A 17500-nucleotide genomic window follows, 5' to 3' on the forward strand; every position below is an offset into this window, starting at 1 on the left:
CGGTAAGCCAATGTCGCTACGTAACGGCCTCGTGTTCTACGATTTCAGGAAATCATGTATTATATAAATATATATTTAGGCGTTGGTCTCTCATTATGCCAGCGTTATGTAAATTTCATAATGATTGTGTACGAGCACGACATTGGTCGATGTGGGAGACGATCATTATACGTAGGAACATGTTCGTCTTGAGCACGACCCTTGACCGTGACCCTACGACCCTTGAGCATGACCTTTATACGACCGACCCTTGGGGTTTGATGGACTAGCCCTTGGCCCAAGCAGTGGAAGGCGTATAATCTCATGTTAGACTAAGGTATTCTCCAGATGGGTGGACGCACTGTCATTTATACAACCTTTCGTTCATTATTTTCTTGTTGGTGTCCGGGGTCACGAGCATGTCAGCCAGGGTTGTAGGGGTTATTGTAGTGTTCATGATCACTGATGTACTTAAAGTGGTGAGGTTATCTTCATGTTGTAGGTGTTATTGTAGTGTTCATAATCATTGATGTACCTAAGTGGTGAGGTTATCTTCATGTTGTAGGGGTTATTGTAGAGTTCATGATCATTGATGTACCTAAGTGGTGAGGTTGTGTTGCGTGGTTGTGACATGAGTGTTTCGTTCTTGTGTTGCAGGGCCAGTGAACGGCGCACCACAGCCTCGTTATGATCGGCTCCAAAGATGGCGGCCCCAGCAGCAAGAACGCCATGGCCTCCACCTCCCCCTCGAAGCACGTGGGCAGGTCGTCCTCGGTACCCACCGAGAGGCCGGCCTTGAGCCACCACCACCACCACCATTCCTCCACCTCTCCCTCCCAGCAGCTCTCCTCCAGCACCTCCTCCCTCAACACCTCCCCCGTGCACCTCGTCAAGTCTGCCTCCACCTCCACCCTCACCTCCACCTCCACCACCACCCCTTCCTCCTCCACCGCCACCCTGACTACCACGGAGAACCAGCGCACCACAAGGCTCTCCACCAGCCGCGCCAAGGAGGACTCCTCGCACGAACAAGTCAAGGACGAATACTGCGAAAAAGGTAAGTCTCTCCCCTCCCTTCCTCACGACCGCCACTATGGAGTACGACGGTATAACCAGTCCAGTCTAGGGTGTTATGAAATCCTGGGTGACGGGAAAGCATGGAATTACTCCTGTCTTTTTTTTTTATTTTGTTTTTTTTTACGATTCTCTGAATAAAGCAAACAGTCGCCTTCGTGTCTTAACGCTGCTCCACTTGTGTCGGGACGTGTTGTCGCAAAAAGCAAACACAGACACGAGAAACGCGAGTTTGGCTGCGGGTAATTGGCGCAAGGTGGGAATGGAAATCGTTCTCCTTCTTATGAAGGTGGAATGACCCGACCCCCGTCCGCTGTGGAACAGAAGACTGGCGAGCCAACAGTGCAGTGTTCATCATGGTGCTGGTTGATGAACGTGTGTGTGTGTGTGTGTGTGTGTGTGTGTGTGTGTGTGTGTGTGTATTTCTCTCTGTGGTAATAATCATCAACCCATTGACTCATGCATAGGTTGATGTGCGTGTATTGTTACATAACACACACACACACACACACACACACACACACACACACACGGGGGTAATCAGGACCCCCGTTGTGGTTAGGTTAACTCCTTGAGCACTTCAGTTCAGCCGTGGAGCACGACGGTGCGACCCTTGAATACGAAGATACGACCCTTGAACACGTCTACATGAGCCTTTAGGATGACCTGCCCTTTGTCCTGACCCGTAAGGCAAGGCCATCATCACACCAGAGGGTCGTGGGACTTGCTGGGGGAGTCTCGGAAGGAGTCGAAGTGTGTTTATGTGTTAGCCGGACACAGGTGGGCTGGCGGGGAGCGATATCCACGTGACGCAGGTCTTGGGCGTCCCCGGCTCCCATACATACAGGTCAGCTCCACCAGTGACGCAAACCCCGGTTAGAATTGTACAATACACGTGCCTGTAATTCCGTCCGTCCGTTCGCTTCCGTGATGCAGTTTTAGAATCGTCTTACGTCTGTCGGTCATCATTAAATACCCACCCAGTTTCCCAGGGAAGGACGATCAGGTCTGTACTGTGCCCGAAGTCGCTCATTTTTAACCCATGGTGATTGTGTTGCAGTGAACCAAAGGATATGTACGTACGTGGTACTGTACTTTGTACCCAGGTTCCAGATACTCTGAAAATCACGTAACGAAAGGAGAAATCTGAGAGGCTTGCTGTTAGGTCGATGAAATACACTGGTAATACAGTAGGAGACTAAATGCAATTAATGAAGTTTAAGATATTATAACATTGTTTTTCTCTCTGTAATTTTGTATTTTGCTCCTCGATAGCCTTCCCGATAATGCGACGCCATGCTTCTTAGTCTTTTCAAGAGATAAAGAATCTCTAATGAAAGAAGAGGAGCAGGACAACCAAGAGACACATGTGATATAAGCCTCAACTTACTGAGGGAGGAGGAGAGGCAAGCATGTAGCGTGAGCGAGCGCCGCACATGTGTGTGGGTGTCAACACGTCTTGCCAGGCGGCACTTGGTTCTACTCGTGTGAGCACACCGCCCTGCCTCTCTCTCTCTCTCTCTCTCTCTCTCTCTCTCTCTCTCTCTCTCTCTCTCTCTCTCTCTCTCTCTCTCTCTCTCTCTCCCCGCCTCCGCTCTTGTGGGAGCACCTGTGTTGCCCAGGACTGCAGGTGTGTTCCACCGTCTATGCCGCGAGCCTCTCGGATTCCGGTGATTTTCGGCGAATTTCGGTGTTTTTCCGTTGTTTTGGGAAATCTTCGCCACCCGTAAGAAAAGCATATTATACACGTATATCATTTATACACGTATACTTATACGTATATTTCCCCCTTTTTGCGCATGCTTGAACAAATACACGAGTCGTATTGCGTACACGTAAGAGCTGAATTTAGGGCAATCATCGTTGAAGTGTGGTTGTTAGACGGGAATAGTGGTGGTTAGGAAGATTTCTTTTCTCCCCATAAGGGTCAAATTGATGTTAAGAAGGTAGTATATTTGTTAGAAATACCCGAAGATTACTTTAAGGAATGGGGTTGAGAGGTTGTTGAGGTTGAATGAAGGGGGGGGTGGGTGTTCACGTGATGAGGGTTGTTAAAGAAAGGACGGAGGGGGGGAGGGTCAAGTAGTCGTCTGGAGTGAGGGTAATAAGGTGTTTCATCACGTCAGGGTGTGTGTGTGTGTGTGTGTGTGTGTGTGTGTGTGTGTGTAGGGGGAGGGGGGGCAGGGGCAGGTCAGGTGTTTGACCTCCGTCACGTTCATGCCACTGTGTGCTTGTCTTCCTTCGTCTGCGTCGGGGAGGGGGGGGGGGGGAAACAGTCGTCCGAATTACAGATGTTGTTAACAGGCTCAGGACCAGACCTGACTGTCGGGTGACCCGCCTCATATCTTATCCTCCGTACGTGTATAATCAGGGCGAAACATTGCGCCACGAAGGTCTAGGGTGGGCATGGTTAAGCACATGGATTAAAAGGGGGAGGAGGGAGGGGGAGGATATATAATTGTGTGTGTGTGTGTGTGTGTGTGTGTGTGTGTGTGTGTCCCGTTTGCCAGAGTGCGGTGCGTCAGCAACGTGTACGGTACATTATACAGAAGGCATGTCGGGCCGCAAGCGGGTTCCGTGCTTCATTAATCGTGCATCATATACGTCTGGTCCGTCACGATATACTCTTTTATATCAGAGGCGACTATCTCTTCCGGGATGATTATATACGAACGCTAAAACTGATATATTAAAAAGAGCGTGCCACGGCATCGTAAGTTGGGGCGGTTAATTTAATAATGACGTAAATTTGTGGGCCGAACATTAGAACTGGAGGCCCGTGTTTACTGCCCCGCCCCACTCTCTCTCTCTCTCTCTCTCTCTCTCTCTCTCTCTCTCTCTCTCTCTCTCTCTCTCTCTCGTAATCCCTCATCATTTTTGACAATTAGTTGTAAGTGTTCCGAATATCACTGTACAGTGAGGAGGGTGAGTAGGGGGAGGGGCAAAGGTGCTAGGGATGTTTGTGTGTGGGGAAGGAACCCACGGGGCAAGTGGGTGGGCGTGTGGGTGGGTAAGACAGAGAGAGAGAGAGAGAGAGAGAGAGAGAGAGAGAGAGAGAGGGGGGGGGGGGGGAGTACATTGGAAGGACAGATAACAGGAGACCTGATGGTCCCGGGCGGAGTTTATCGGTGGGCGGACACTGTCAGTATCCCAAGTTCCTAATCTGTTCGAGGCGGAGGCAAGGGTGGAGTGCTCCTCCTCCCAGCCCACCCACCACCTCCCTCTCCCGCCGTCACAACAGCCGAGACGTTTCGTCCAGCCTTGATTTAAAGGTGGCGATAGTTTTCGCATTGACGACATCTCGTGGCAGTTAACTCGTGAGGAGAGAGAGAGAGAGAGAGAGAGAGAGAGAGAGAGAGAGAGAGAGAGAGAGAGAGAGAGAGAGAGAGAGGATGTTGTAATGGAGGAGGCAGGAGGCGTGGCGTCCCAGGTTGCAGGAGTGTTTATGGTGCCTAATGAATGAGTCATAAAGATGTGAACAGTGGCGGTGGTGGCCGCCAGGGAGCACACACACACACACACCATGCTGGCCGGCTCAACCTCCCCGGCATCTTTTTATTGTACCATTGTTGGCCCCGTTTATGGCAGGCAGCATCACCGCCAGATGCAGCAGCGCTGCCGGCCCTTCCCTCATGCAGGTGACCCAGGCTCCATCCCTCCCTCATGCAGGTGACCCAGGCTCTATCCCTTCCTCATGCAGGTGACCCAGGCTCCATCTCTCCCTCATGCAGATGACCCAGGCTCCATCCCTCCCTGATGCAGGTGACCCAGGCTCCATCCCTCGTTCATGCAGGTGACTCTGGCTCCATCCCTCCCTCATGCAGGTGACCCAGGCTCCATCCCTCCCTGTTGCAGGTGACCCAGGCTCCATCCCTCCCTCATGCAGGTGACTCAGGCTCCATCCCTCCCTCATGCAGGTGACTCTGGCTCCATCCCTCCCTGATGCAGGTGACTCTGGCTCCATCCCGACATGATACGGACATCAATGATAAGTGTCGTGGTGGATGATGGGCGTGAGAACCTCGGCGATCCCTCTGCGTGGTGGTGGGCCATTGAATTTATGGTGATACAGGAGGACTAGCAAGAGCTGGAGGTAGAGGGTTGACCACTAGGATTGACGGGTTGTCGTCTGGTTTGATCATTGCTGAGAAGGGGCTCGTTCCATGGAGGAGGGGGGGAGGGTGGCTGGTTTGTGTGTGTGGGGAGATGGCCGGTGGCCGGTGGCAGGAGTCACGAAAAAAAAACAGCCTCCAACGGTGGCAGGCAAGCTTGTAAACCCGTGTGGCACAGTCTCCCGTTGGCCACGCTCCCTGATTTTTACGGGAGGTCGGCGGCGGTCACATTAAAAGCGCCACCGGCAGCCACCGCCCGGCCCCGCCCGCCGCTCGTCCAGGCCTCCGCCCGACCCTCTCTGTATGGCAGTAAGGGTAGGGGCAGTATGAGGCAAGCTCCTCACTCTGGCGGTAGGTCCAGTATTAGGCAAGGTCCTCACTCCGGCGTGAGGGGTAGGTGCAGTATGAGGTAAGGTCCTCACTGAAACCTCAGTGTGGGGACGGGACGAGGCCAGGCCTCGGTAGACAGGTTATGACGGTAGGAGAGAGATACAGAATTATTTTTTCCCCCTCCCTGACGTAGCCATGGAGGAAATGGTGCCTCGAATGAATATGGGAATGAAATAAAACGGAAAAATTGTATATACAGAAGACAAGAGCAAAGGCGAAGGGCGAGGGGGGAAGGAGGGGTAGAATATGGTGTGAGGTAAGCATGGGAAGTTAGAGAGAAACGAGGGAACAGAGAGGAAGGCAAGGGAAAGGTTGTTTGAGGAGGGACGTAGGAAGAGTACCTCACCACAGGGGGCAGGGATCGAGGAAGGCTGCAAGTAAGTCGAGGCGCGGTATCACCACACACACCCCTGGTGTACCCCCACAGTGGGGCAGGCAGGTGGTGGTGGTGAGGGTGATAATAGTGGGTGGGAGGGAGGGGGATACTGAGCCACCCACGGGCGGGTGTACACATCCAGGTACTGCCCCCCTCCCCTCCCCCCCAACCCCTTTTTTCACAATTTTTAGTGGGCCAGTTCAGCACGCAAGCTTGAGAGAGAGAGAGAGAGAGAGAGAGAGAGAGAGAGAGAGAGAGAGAGAGAGAGAGAGAGAGAGAATGAAAATGAAAATTGTCAGGGGGAGTGGTATCAATACTGATATATAATTATGGAGGTGAGGCATAATGTTCCAGCCATTACTCCAGTATGAGCACAAAAATTAGTAAGTTTTGTTTTTTAGTATGAGGAAAAATATTCAAGCTTTGGCACCGTGAATATTTTGAGCAAGTAGAGTAGCCGCCAGTGTTTTGTTTACGCTGCGGACCGTGTACAGCAGCGGTGTTGTTAACCAACACACTTTACTGTTGTATCCTGAGATTCACAGACTTTGACCTGTGAATATCCGTTATCTTCAACGCTGTTGATACATATTCCGGTAACAAGGAGATTTATAATATATATATGTATATATATATATATATATATATATATATATATATATATATATATATATATATTTTATTTATTTATTTATTTATTTATTTATTTATTCATTTATTATACTTTGTCGCTGTCTCCCGCGTTAGCGAGGTAACGCAAGGAAACAGACTAAAGAATGGCCGAACTCACCCACTTGCACATGTATACACACACACACACACACACACACACACACACACACATATATATATATATATATATATATATATATATATATATATATATATATATATATATATATATATATGGACTGTAGATGAAGATATGCGTACTAGGGTGGGTGTGTTGATAATTACATGTTTGAGGACAATATGTGGTGTGAGGTGGTTTGATAGCGTAAGTAATAAAAGGGTATGAGAGATGTGTGGTAATAAAAGTTTGTTGCTGAGGGAGTTGAAGAGGGTGTGCTGAAATGGTTTGGACGTAAGGAGAGAAAAAGAGTGAGGAGAGGTTAACAAAGAGGATAGATGTGTCAGAAGTGGTGGGAATAAGGAGAGCAGGGACACAGTATTAAGAGATGGCAGGATGGAGTGAGATATGTTTTGCGTTATCGGGGCCTGAACTTGTGGGAAGGAGAAAGGCGGGAACGACATAGATTGAATTGGAATGATTTGGTATACAGGGGTCGACGTGTTTTTTTAATGGACTGAACCAGGGTATGTGAAGCGGCTGGAGTAAACCATGGAAAGGGCTGTGGGGCCTGATTTTAGATAGGGAGCTATGGTTTTGTTGCATTATAAGTGATAATTGAATAACGGATGTGGACGAATGCGGCCTCTCTTCCTCTACTTCTGGCACTACCTCGCAAACGCAGAAAACTGAGACCAAATGTAGAATTATATATATATATATATATATATATATATATATATATATATATATATATATGTATATATATATATATACATACATATTTTTTTTCATTTATTTTGCTTTGTCGCTATCTCCCGCGTTAGCGAGGTAGTACAAGGAAACAGACGAAAGAATGGCCCAACCCACCCACATACACATGTATATACATACACGTCCACACACGCAAATATACATACCTATACGTCTCGACGTATACATATATATACACACACATACATATACATATATACACATGTACATAATTCATACTGTCTGCCTTTATTCATTCTCATCGCCACCCCGCCACACATGAAATTACAACCCCCTCCCCCCTCATGTGCGCGAGGTAGCGCTAGGAAGACAACAAAGGCCACATTCGTTCACACTCAGTCTCTAGCTGTCATGTAATAATGCACCGAAACCACAGCTCCCTTTCCACATCCAGGCCCCACAGAACTTTCCATGTTTACCCCAGACGCTTCACATGCCCTGGTTCAATCCATTGACAGCACGTCGACCCCGGTATACCACATCGTTCCAATTCACTCTATTCCTTGCACGCCTTTCACCGTCCTGCATATATATATATATATATATATATATATATATATATATATATATATATATATATATATATATATATATTATATCGCTGGGGATAGGGGAGAAAGAATACTTCCCACGTATTCCCTGCGTGTCGTAGAAGGCGACTAAATGGGAAATGAGCGGGGGGATGGAAATCCTCCCCTCATTTTTTTTTTCCCCCAAAAGAAGGAACAGACAAGGGGGCCAGCTGAGGATATTCCCTCAAAGGCCCAGTCCTCTGTTCTTAACGCTACCTCGCTAATGCGGGAAATGGCGAATAGTATGAAAGAAAAGAAAAAAATATATATTATACGAAGCCCATATAATGGGACCTGCCCCTGTATAGGGAGAGAGAGTTCGTGATTTATTTATTTTCTTGTATGAGCCATGGTTTTGAGGTGAGGTCAGGGGCCTGACGTGTGCTACCAACAGTTGTGTGTTGGGGCTTCAGCCTCTCTGGTTAGGTGAGGGCGGCGTGGAGAAGCATTGAGCCAGACGTAGTGCACCGGTGGACGAATGGGATGACGGTAGTGATGTAGATTGTGAGGACTACTGTAGAATGTAGGTGCTTTGAACTGTTGTTTCTTGATGGTGGTGTTGCTCGGGGTTGTGTGTGTGTGTGTGTGTGTGTGTGTGTGTGTGTGTGTGTGTGTGTGACCATCGTTGTTGAAGACTGGTAGTAGGGTGACGGACAGTGTTTATGGCAGGTATTGGTGGTGGTAGACTGTGTTTATGGCAGGTATTGGTGGTGGTAGACTGTGTTTGTGGCAGGTATTGGTGGTGGTAGACTGTGTTTGTGGCAGGTATTGGTGGTGGTAGACTGTGTTTGTGGCGGGTATTGGTGGTGGTAGACAGTGTTTATGGCAGGTATTGGTGGTGGTAGACTGTGTTTGTGGCAGGTATTGGTGGTGGTAGACAGTATTTGTGGCAGGTATTGGTGGTGGTAGACTGTGTTTGTGGCAGGTATTGGTGGTCGTAGACAGTATTTGTGGCGGGTATTGGTGGTGGTAGACTCTGTTTGTGGCGGGTATTGGTGGTGGTAGACTGTGTTTGTGGCAGGTATTGGTGGTGGTAGACTGTGTTTGTGGCAGGTATTGGTGGTGGTAGACAGTATTTGTGGCAGGTATTGGTGGTGGTAGACAGTATTTGTGGCGGGTATTGGTGGTGGTAGACTGTGTTTGTGGCGGGTATTGGTGGTGGTAGACAGTATTTGTGGCAGGTATTGGTGGTGGTAGACTCTGTTTGTGGCGGGTATTGGTGGTGGTAGACTGTGTTTGTGGCGGGTATTGGTGGTGGTAGACTGTGTTTGTGGCGGGTATTGGTGGTGGTAGACTGTGTTTGTGGCGGGTATTGGTGGTGGTAGACTGTGTTTGTGGCGGGTATTGGTGGTGGTAGACTCTGTTTGTGGCGGGTATTGGTGGTGGTAGACTGTGTTTGTGGCAGGTATTGGTGGTGGTAGACTGTGTTTGTGGCGGGTATTGGTGGTGGTAGACTGTGTTTGTGGCGGGTATTGGTGGTGGTAGACTGTGTTTGTGGCGGGTATTGGTGGTGGTAGACTGTGTTTGTGGCGGGTATTGGTGGTGGTAGACTGTGTTTGTGGCGGGTATTGGTGGTGGTAGACTGTGTTTGTGGCGGGTATTGGTGGTGGTAGACTGTGTTTGTGGCGGGTATTGGTGGTGGTAGACTGTGTTTGTGGCGGGTATTGGTGGTGGTAGACTGTGTTTGTGGCGGGTATTGGTGGTGGTAGACTGTGTTTGTGGCGGGTATTGGTGGTGGTAGACTGTGTTTGTGGCGGGTATTGGTGGTGGTAGACTGTGTTTGTGGCGGGTATTGGTGGTGGTAGACTGTGTTTGTGGCGGGTATTGGTGGTGGTAGACTGTGTTTGTGGCGGGTATTGGTGGTGGTAGACTGTGTTTGTGGCGGGTATTGGTGGTGGTAGACTGTGTTTGTGGCGGGTATTGGTGGTGGTAGACTGTGTTTGTGGCGGGTATTGGTGGTGGTAGACTGTGTTTGTGGCGGGTATTGGTGGTGGTAGACTGTGTTTGTGGCGGGTATTAGTGGTGGTAGACTGTGTTTGTGGCGGGTATTGGTGGTGGTAGACTGTGTTTGTGGCGGGTATTGGTGGTGGTAGACTGTGTTTGTGAGAGGCAATGTTCGTTCCTGGTTATATTAGGGAGCGGCGGTGTTGTTGGTCGAGGCAAGGCAAAGCCTACAAAATTGATGCGGGTTAATGAGGTACAGTGTGTTGTTGTTGTTGTGGTGCTGCCGCCGGCCGGTGTTGCCGTCGGGCAGTGTCGCCGGCATGCAGTGGTGTGGCTGGCCATGTAGGGCGGAATGACAACAGCACTTAACCGTAATTATGATAAACGTGAAGAAATTACCTGATGGTACCAGTAATTATTTCTAATTGATATATCCCAGCGGACACACACACACCAAACTCCTTATATACCAGTCATATATATATATATATATATATATATATATATATATATATATATATATATATATATGTATATATATATATATATATATATTCCTATGATGTATATCAACTGACTTATATTTCTCTCTTGTGTCTCCCCTGATGATGTGATTATTACACGAAAGTGCACTTGGGAACTTACCGTGTTTCATTTTCCCCGTGCAAAATTGTGATCCTTTCCAATATATATATATATATATATATATATATATATATATATATATATATATATATATATATATATATATATTATATATATAATATATATATTATATATATTATATATATTATATATATTATATATATATATATATATATATATATATATATATATATAATGTACACATGTATTTATATTACGTGCATAAGCACACAGGCACACGATGGCAGAGAATGTTCAGGAGATAGGGTCCCACGAGTGTAGAACTCCCTCCCCAAACTGTACAGATAGGTAATCACACACACACACACACACACACACACACACACACACACACACACACACACACCATATCTGGATCCTTGTTTTGGAGACAAAATATACGAAAATGATTGGTTTTGCATGAAAACTAGTTACACGACCTCAAAACCCCCTTCCACGTTGTTCCTGTGGCTTTAGCGCTGCATTACAAACAGTAGCAGGGATATGATGGACTCTTAAGGAAGAAGAAGTGATGGAGAGGTGCGTTTTCACCTCGACGGATTTTTGGTCATAACAAGAGGGAAGAGGATAGACTTAAGAATGGAAAAGTCAGCAGAATAAATGTCTCATCTGTGCAAGGTACCTCCAACATTAGGTTGGGAGAGAGAGAGAGAGAGAGAGAGAGAGAGAGAGAGAGAGAGAGAGAGAGAGAGAGAGAGAGATCCACTTCCCGTGGTGGTTGGGTTTGTGCAAGTAGCGGCTTACCTGCTGGCCTATGTTGAATGATACTCTTTATGATGGACGAAATCGCCTTGAAGGAAATTTAGTCTCTCTCTCTCTCTCTCTCTCTCTCTCTCTCTCTCTCTCTCTCTCTCTCTCTCTCTCTCTCTCTCTCTCTCTCTCCCTCAACTTACCGAGAGTGCCACTTGGTTTGAGATGCGCGGCCATAAGGTTCATAAGGCAGAACTGGAAGCCCTAGTGATGTCGTCCATCTCGAACCTGGTCACCCATGTGGATCCTGCCTGACCCTGTGTCCAGGCCACAGTCAGTGCAGTATTATCTGCCATCGGTACGTACACACGGTGGCAGGTGTGGTGGTGGTGGTGGTGGTGGCGGGTCGTCGCTGTCGTCCTGTTCGTGTCGACCTCGTCATCATCAAGCCCCACCACGCCCCACCTCCCACCCCTCCTCCACCCGCCCACCTGCTGAAAAAAAGTAACCTTTTCTTTTTATTCTTTTTTTTTTTAGCTTCGTTAGTAAAACCAAAACACACGAGAAGATTGAAATTACGCGCCATTAATGTAACGCCCGTAAGTCGACGTAATGCCGGCCGCCTTGATCCCCCCCGGCTACTTACCGCTCGCTTTAATGCTAGAAACAGCCTTTTTAACCTCTGGAAACGTTCAGTCTTTAACCTCTGGAAACGTTCAGTCTTTAACCTCTGGAAACGTCCAGTCTTTAACCTCTGGAAACGTTCAGTCTTTAACCTCTGGAAACGTCCAGTCTTTAACCTCTGGAAGCATTCAGTCTTTAACCTCTGGAAACGTCTAGTCTTTAACCTCTGGAAACGTTCAGTCTTTAACCTCTGGAAATGTCCAGTCTTTAACCTCTGGAAATATCCAGTCTTTAACCTCTGGAAACGTCTAGTCTTTGACCCCTGGAAATGTCCAGTCGTGATGTTTCTTGTTATAATAACAGGTTGGCCAGGAGAGATATTTCCCCGGGGGTGTGTTTTCTGTCTTTGATGCCAGGCTGTATGGTCGGTGCCTTAATCCTGGACGGGGTCTTCATGATGGACCACGGACGCTGGCGTATCTTGAGACTTATTTTGACTCGTATGTTCTGATAAGACTCTGGCAGCTGTACTCTCTCTCTCTCTCTCTCTCTCTCTCTCTCTCTCTCTCTCTCTCTCTCTCTCTCTCGGGTATTTGGTATTTAAGTTTTTTTACCATAATCTTTTTTTGAGTGTTGTTTAAATACTTTTAAGTACAGTAGTGTTTACAGTACATCCAGATACAATAATGTTTATAGTACGTCCTAATACGGTTGTGTTTACGCCCAACTACTGTGCTGTTTACAGTACGTCCAGGTACAGTGTTGTTTGCGTCTCAGTCATGCTAATACCCTGAGATTGGCGTGTGTGATCCCGTCTGTCTGTCTGGCAGAACCGCACATTTGAAGCGAATGGTGTGCAGAGGAACAGGGTTGTACCAGACCCCCGGCTGCTGGTTGTGAGACCAAAAGGTATGAGACGAAGGTCACTTAGATCACTAGATTAGGTGTTGAGGTTGAGATCAGTGTGTAGGTTGCGTCTCCAGACTGTGATGTGGTTAATATTTTCCTTCCTTCCTTCATTTTGATAAGCCAGTGATATGGAGGATGTATAAAATTGTCTTTCATGCTTCATCATCGTTTTCGGAGTTTGCGAGATTGCGCCAGGAACAGACGAAGAAAGGCCACATCCGCTCACACCCATTCTCAGCTATCATGTGTAATGCACCGAAACCACAGCTCCCTATCCTTATCCAGGCCCCAAAGACTTTTCCATGATTTAACCCGGACGTTTCACATGCCCTGGTTCTGTCCATTGACAGCACGTCGTCCCCCAGTATACAACATCGTTACAATTCACTTTGTCCCATGCACGCCTATCACCCTCCTGCAGTTCAGGCCCTGATCACTCAAAATCTTTTTCGCTCCATCTTTCCATCTCCAATTTGCTCTTCTTGTCTCCACCTCTAACACATATATCCTCTTTGTCAACCTTTCCTCACTCATTTCAAAACACGCCCTCTTCTGCTTTCTCAACCACACTCTGTTTATTACCACACATCTCTCTAACCCTTTCATTGCTTACTGGATCAAACCACAACAAACCACATCTCGATATATTGATTTATCCACATAACTCCTGACGCCTCGCTGTAATATCTAGGCTGTTGACGAATCATCATCCTTCTCCTGTACAGTTTGCTTCAGAATGAGGGCACATTTCGAGCACATTTAGCAGATCACCGTTATTTTGTCTTGCTGTTACCCGTTATGATGTACACATGTATCTCTCGCGAGGGGATGGTAGTGATCACGGCGTCACTCCGCTTGGACGCTTCCATTAGTTTCCTCTGATGGAAGTAACGCGTGCGGCAAATGGTCTCTTATACGCTTTTTAGTTCGGCTGTTTCACCCGGCGGTAAGAGAGAGAGAGAGAGAGAGAGAGAGAGAGAGAGAGAGAGAGAGAGAGAGAGAGAGAGAGAGAGAGAGAGAATACAGCGAAAGTCCGAGGGATTGGAGAGGGGTATGTGGGGTTTGTCTATTGTGATTCGACGGACGTGAAGCTTCAAACCTGGTGGTGCACCGTGTTGCTGTGAAGGATCTTGGACGGGAAAGGTATATACCGTCGTGATCAGAGATTAGCAGGTCATATAACTACACTTGGTTTACCGTGTTGCTATGAACACTCCAGTTGGTAAATGTACCGTCGTCAATTTGACATTGTTGTGTGTGGGAGGGAGTGTGTGTGTGTGTGTGTGTGTGTGTGTGTTGGTGGGGGTCGGACGATGCCTTCCATGAGTGGAGGTCTCCGTGCCACCCCATCTTGATGTTCTGTTCCTGTGGTGGGATTTGGTCGTCCGTATGTATCATGGTGACCACAGGCGGTTACCGGTAGAAGGAACAGAGGCTGCCACACCAGACACAGTTCCCTCATTCTTTAGAATTTCTCGAATCACTGGGCTTGATTTGGTGTCATTATAGCGAAGACCAAGAGGTGGCGTCCCGATTAAGAAGTTAAAAGTCTTGATTCCAGCATTTTTTTTTTTTTCGTGTGTGTGTGTGTGTGTGTGTGTGTGTGTGTGTGTGTGTGTGTGTGATCACATTACCGGAACTGCGACCCGTCTCCCTGCCTCCCATAATGTTACTGTTTCCCTCGCTCTGTTGTACACCTCCCTGCTCCGTGCCCTGTTTGTAGTACTCCTCCCTGTCCCCCTCTTGTACTCCTTCCTGCCCTCCTCTTTTAGTGCTTCCTGCGCGAGTTGTAGTACTCCTCCCTGCCTGCCTGTTGTAACTCCCGCTTGTCCCCTGCTGTACACCTCCCTGCTTTCCTGTTGTACTCCCTGCCTTCGTGTTAACCTCCTCCCTGCCTTCCTCTCGTCCTCCTCCCTGCCTCCCTGGTGTCCTCGTGTGGTCCCAGGTTCCCCCCTGGTGTGTTGTGGTGACACACGAGGCAGCTACGTGCCGTTACGTCCTCCCTAGCGGAACGTGAAAGCTCCTGGGACGTCCTCCTTTCCGCCCCTGGCCGACCCCTCACACTCTCGTGGTTATCGTCATCGTCGCCGTCAGTATTAGTCATCGTCATCATTGTCTTTATCATCGTCATCATCGTCATCATCATCAATGTCATCATCATCATCATCATCATGAATATCATCATCACTATCATCATCATCATAGTCATCTGTCATCATCATCATCATCATCATCATCATCGATATCATCACTATCATCATCATCATCATAGTCATGGTCATCATTGTCTTCATCATCGTCATCATCGTCATCATCAATGTCGTCATCATTACCATCATCATCATCAATGTCATCATCACTATCATCATCATCATAGTCATCTGTCATCATCATCATCATCATCAATGTCATCATCATCATCATCATCATCATCATCATCATCCTCACAGTCGTCTGTCACTGTGTGATGGTTCATCTTGCCTTGTTGTGAGTTCTTCGACCCGAGGATATTGTACTCGTAGATATTAGTGGTAATCACAGGACATGGAGATAGCATGGCTGTCCACAACGCTTCACTCGCGCTTGTGAGAGATGTATACAGGAACGAGAGACGCTGACCTCACCATATACAGGGTACAGTGTGGAACAGCAAGTGATGTCTGACGATAAGATTATATATTTTTTTTTTTTTTTTCATACTATTTGCCATTTCCCGCGTTAGCGAGGTAGCGTTAAGAACAGAGAACTGGGCCTTGGAGGGAATATCCTCACCTGACCCCCTTCTCTGTTGCTTCTTTTGGAAAATTAAAAAAAAACAAGAAAGGGAGGATTTCCAGCCACCCGCACCCTCCCTTTTAGTCGCCTTCTACGACACGCAGGGAATACGTGGAAGTATTCTTTCTCCCCTATCCCCAGGGATATATTTTATATATATATATATATATATATATATATATATATATATATATATATATATATATATATATATATATATATATTCCTATGGGTCCACGGGGAAAATGAAACACGAAAAGTTCCCAAGTGCACTTTCGTGTAATTATCACATCATCAGGGGAGACACAAGAGAGAAATATAACAGTCAGTTGATATACATCGAAGAGACGAAGCTAAGACGCCATTTGGTAAACATGTGATATATGTATATATATATATATATATATATCAAAGGTGAAATCGCACTTCAGTAATTCACACAATTTTATGTAACATGTAATTTTTCTATACATGTGGCACGACTTGTTTCGTGGAGACAATCCACAGTCCACCTCATCAGGTGCCAGTAGTTAACAAAGTTATTTAAATAACTTTGTTAAGTACTGGCACCTGATGATGAGGTGGATTGTCTCCACGAAACATGTCGTGCCACATGTATAGAAAAATTGCATGTTAAATGAAATTGTATGAATTCCTACTGAAGTGCGATTTCACATGACAGCTAGAGACAGAATGTGAACGAATGTGCCCTTTTTTGTCTGTTTTCCCTGGCGCTATCTCGTTGACGCGGGAAATAGCGACTAAGTATAATAAATCTATATATATATATATATATATATATATATATATATATATATATATATCCTTGGAAATGTAGTCTTGCTTATCATTGAAGTGGTTGGAATTGGGTTCACATGGTTTTATCTTCCTCGTGTGCTTTTATCTTCTCCCTCTTCCATTATTGTGTCGGCGTTCGGGTGGTAGGAATGAGCTTGCTTGTGATACACGAGCGGTGATACTTCCCTGGTATCGTGAAGTGATTATTGCGCGAACGACGGCAAGATATCAGTTATGCTCCATTAATGTCAGGAGACAGTTTTTGTCGGCGGGATGGGCTCCTGTAGTGCCATAAGCCATGCTGTTTGATTGGCACTCCACGTTCGTTATCCGTTCGCCAGTGTGCCAGCAAATTATTGGGTTTGGAGGTTCCTCCATTACGCTGCTGCTCCATTAAGTTCTTCCTGAGGAGTACGAGAGAGAGAGAGAGAGAGAGAGAGAGAGAGAGAGAGAGAGAGAGAGAGAGAGAGAGAGAGAGAGGTTCTTCCATGGTTGCTTGGTGAGCGCTCCATCGTCTCTGCCAAGCTACTGTAAGGTGTATCAGTCGTGCACGTCAACTTGGCTGTTACGGAATGTTTCTTACAGTGACTGTAGCCCAGGAACCACAGGGTGTTGCGGGGAGAGTGACTGTAGCCCAGGAACCACAGGGTGTTGCGGGGAGAGTGACTGTAGCCCAGAAACCACAGGGTGTTGCGGGGAGAGGGAGTGTTAAACTCGTGCTGCCCCGTCTCTCAACCTTGTATAAGTGTACCACATTGTTTTAGCCTTACGTATGTACACTTATACACACTGCAGCGTACACCTGATACCCTGTTATTGACTAACCCCAGAAGTGGAGGATGAACATCTGGTTTACCTGTGAGCCAGCTACCCCGTCCGAAACTCGAACCTATGCCCGTTAGACTGGCTGGTCGCATTTTTGACCGGTGCACCACGGAGGCAGCGCGTGACGGTTTCCAGGTCCGGCGGCGTACTCAATAGCGTAGTCAGAGTGACTCGGGCATCACTCTGATCCATATTTAAATGT

The 17500-nt window shown here is 47.2% G+C and overlaps 1 long non-coding RNA gene across 1 annotated transcript in view; it reads left to right on the plus strand.

The window, feature by feature from the left end:
- LOC139753982 (uncharacterized) overlaps nucleotides 1-658 on the plus strand; it is a 285933-nt gene extending 285275 nt beyond the window's left edge. Inside the window, exon 4 of the long non-coding RNA XR_011713794.1 lies at nucleotides 637-658. This is a non-coding gene — a long non-coding RNA (uncharacterized lncRNA). The remainder of the gene's footprint in view (nucleotides 1-636) is intronic.
- The last annotated feature ends 16842 nt before the right edge of the window (nucleotides 659-17500 follow it).

This window comes from Panulirus ornatus, chromosome 16 (genome assembly GCF_036320965.1).
Source record: "Panulirus ornatus isolate Po-2019 chromosome 16, ASM3632096v1, whole genome shotgun sequence".
In the NCBI taxonomy this organism is placed as follows: Eukaryota; Metazoa; Arthropoda; class Malacostraca; order Decapoda; family Palinuridae; genus Panulirus; species Panulirus ornatus.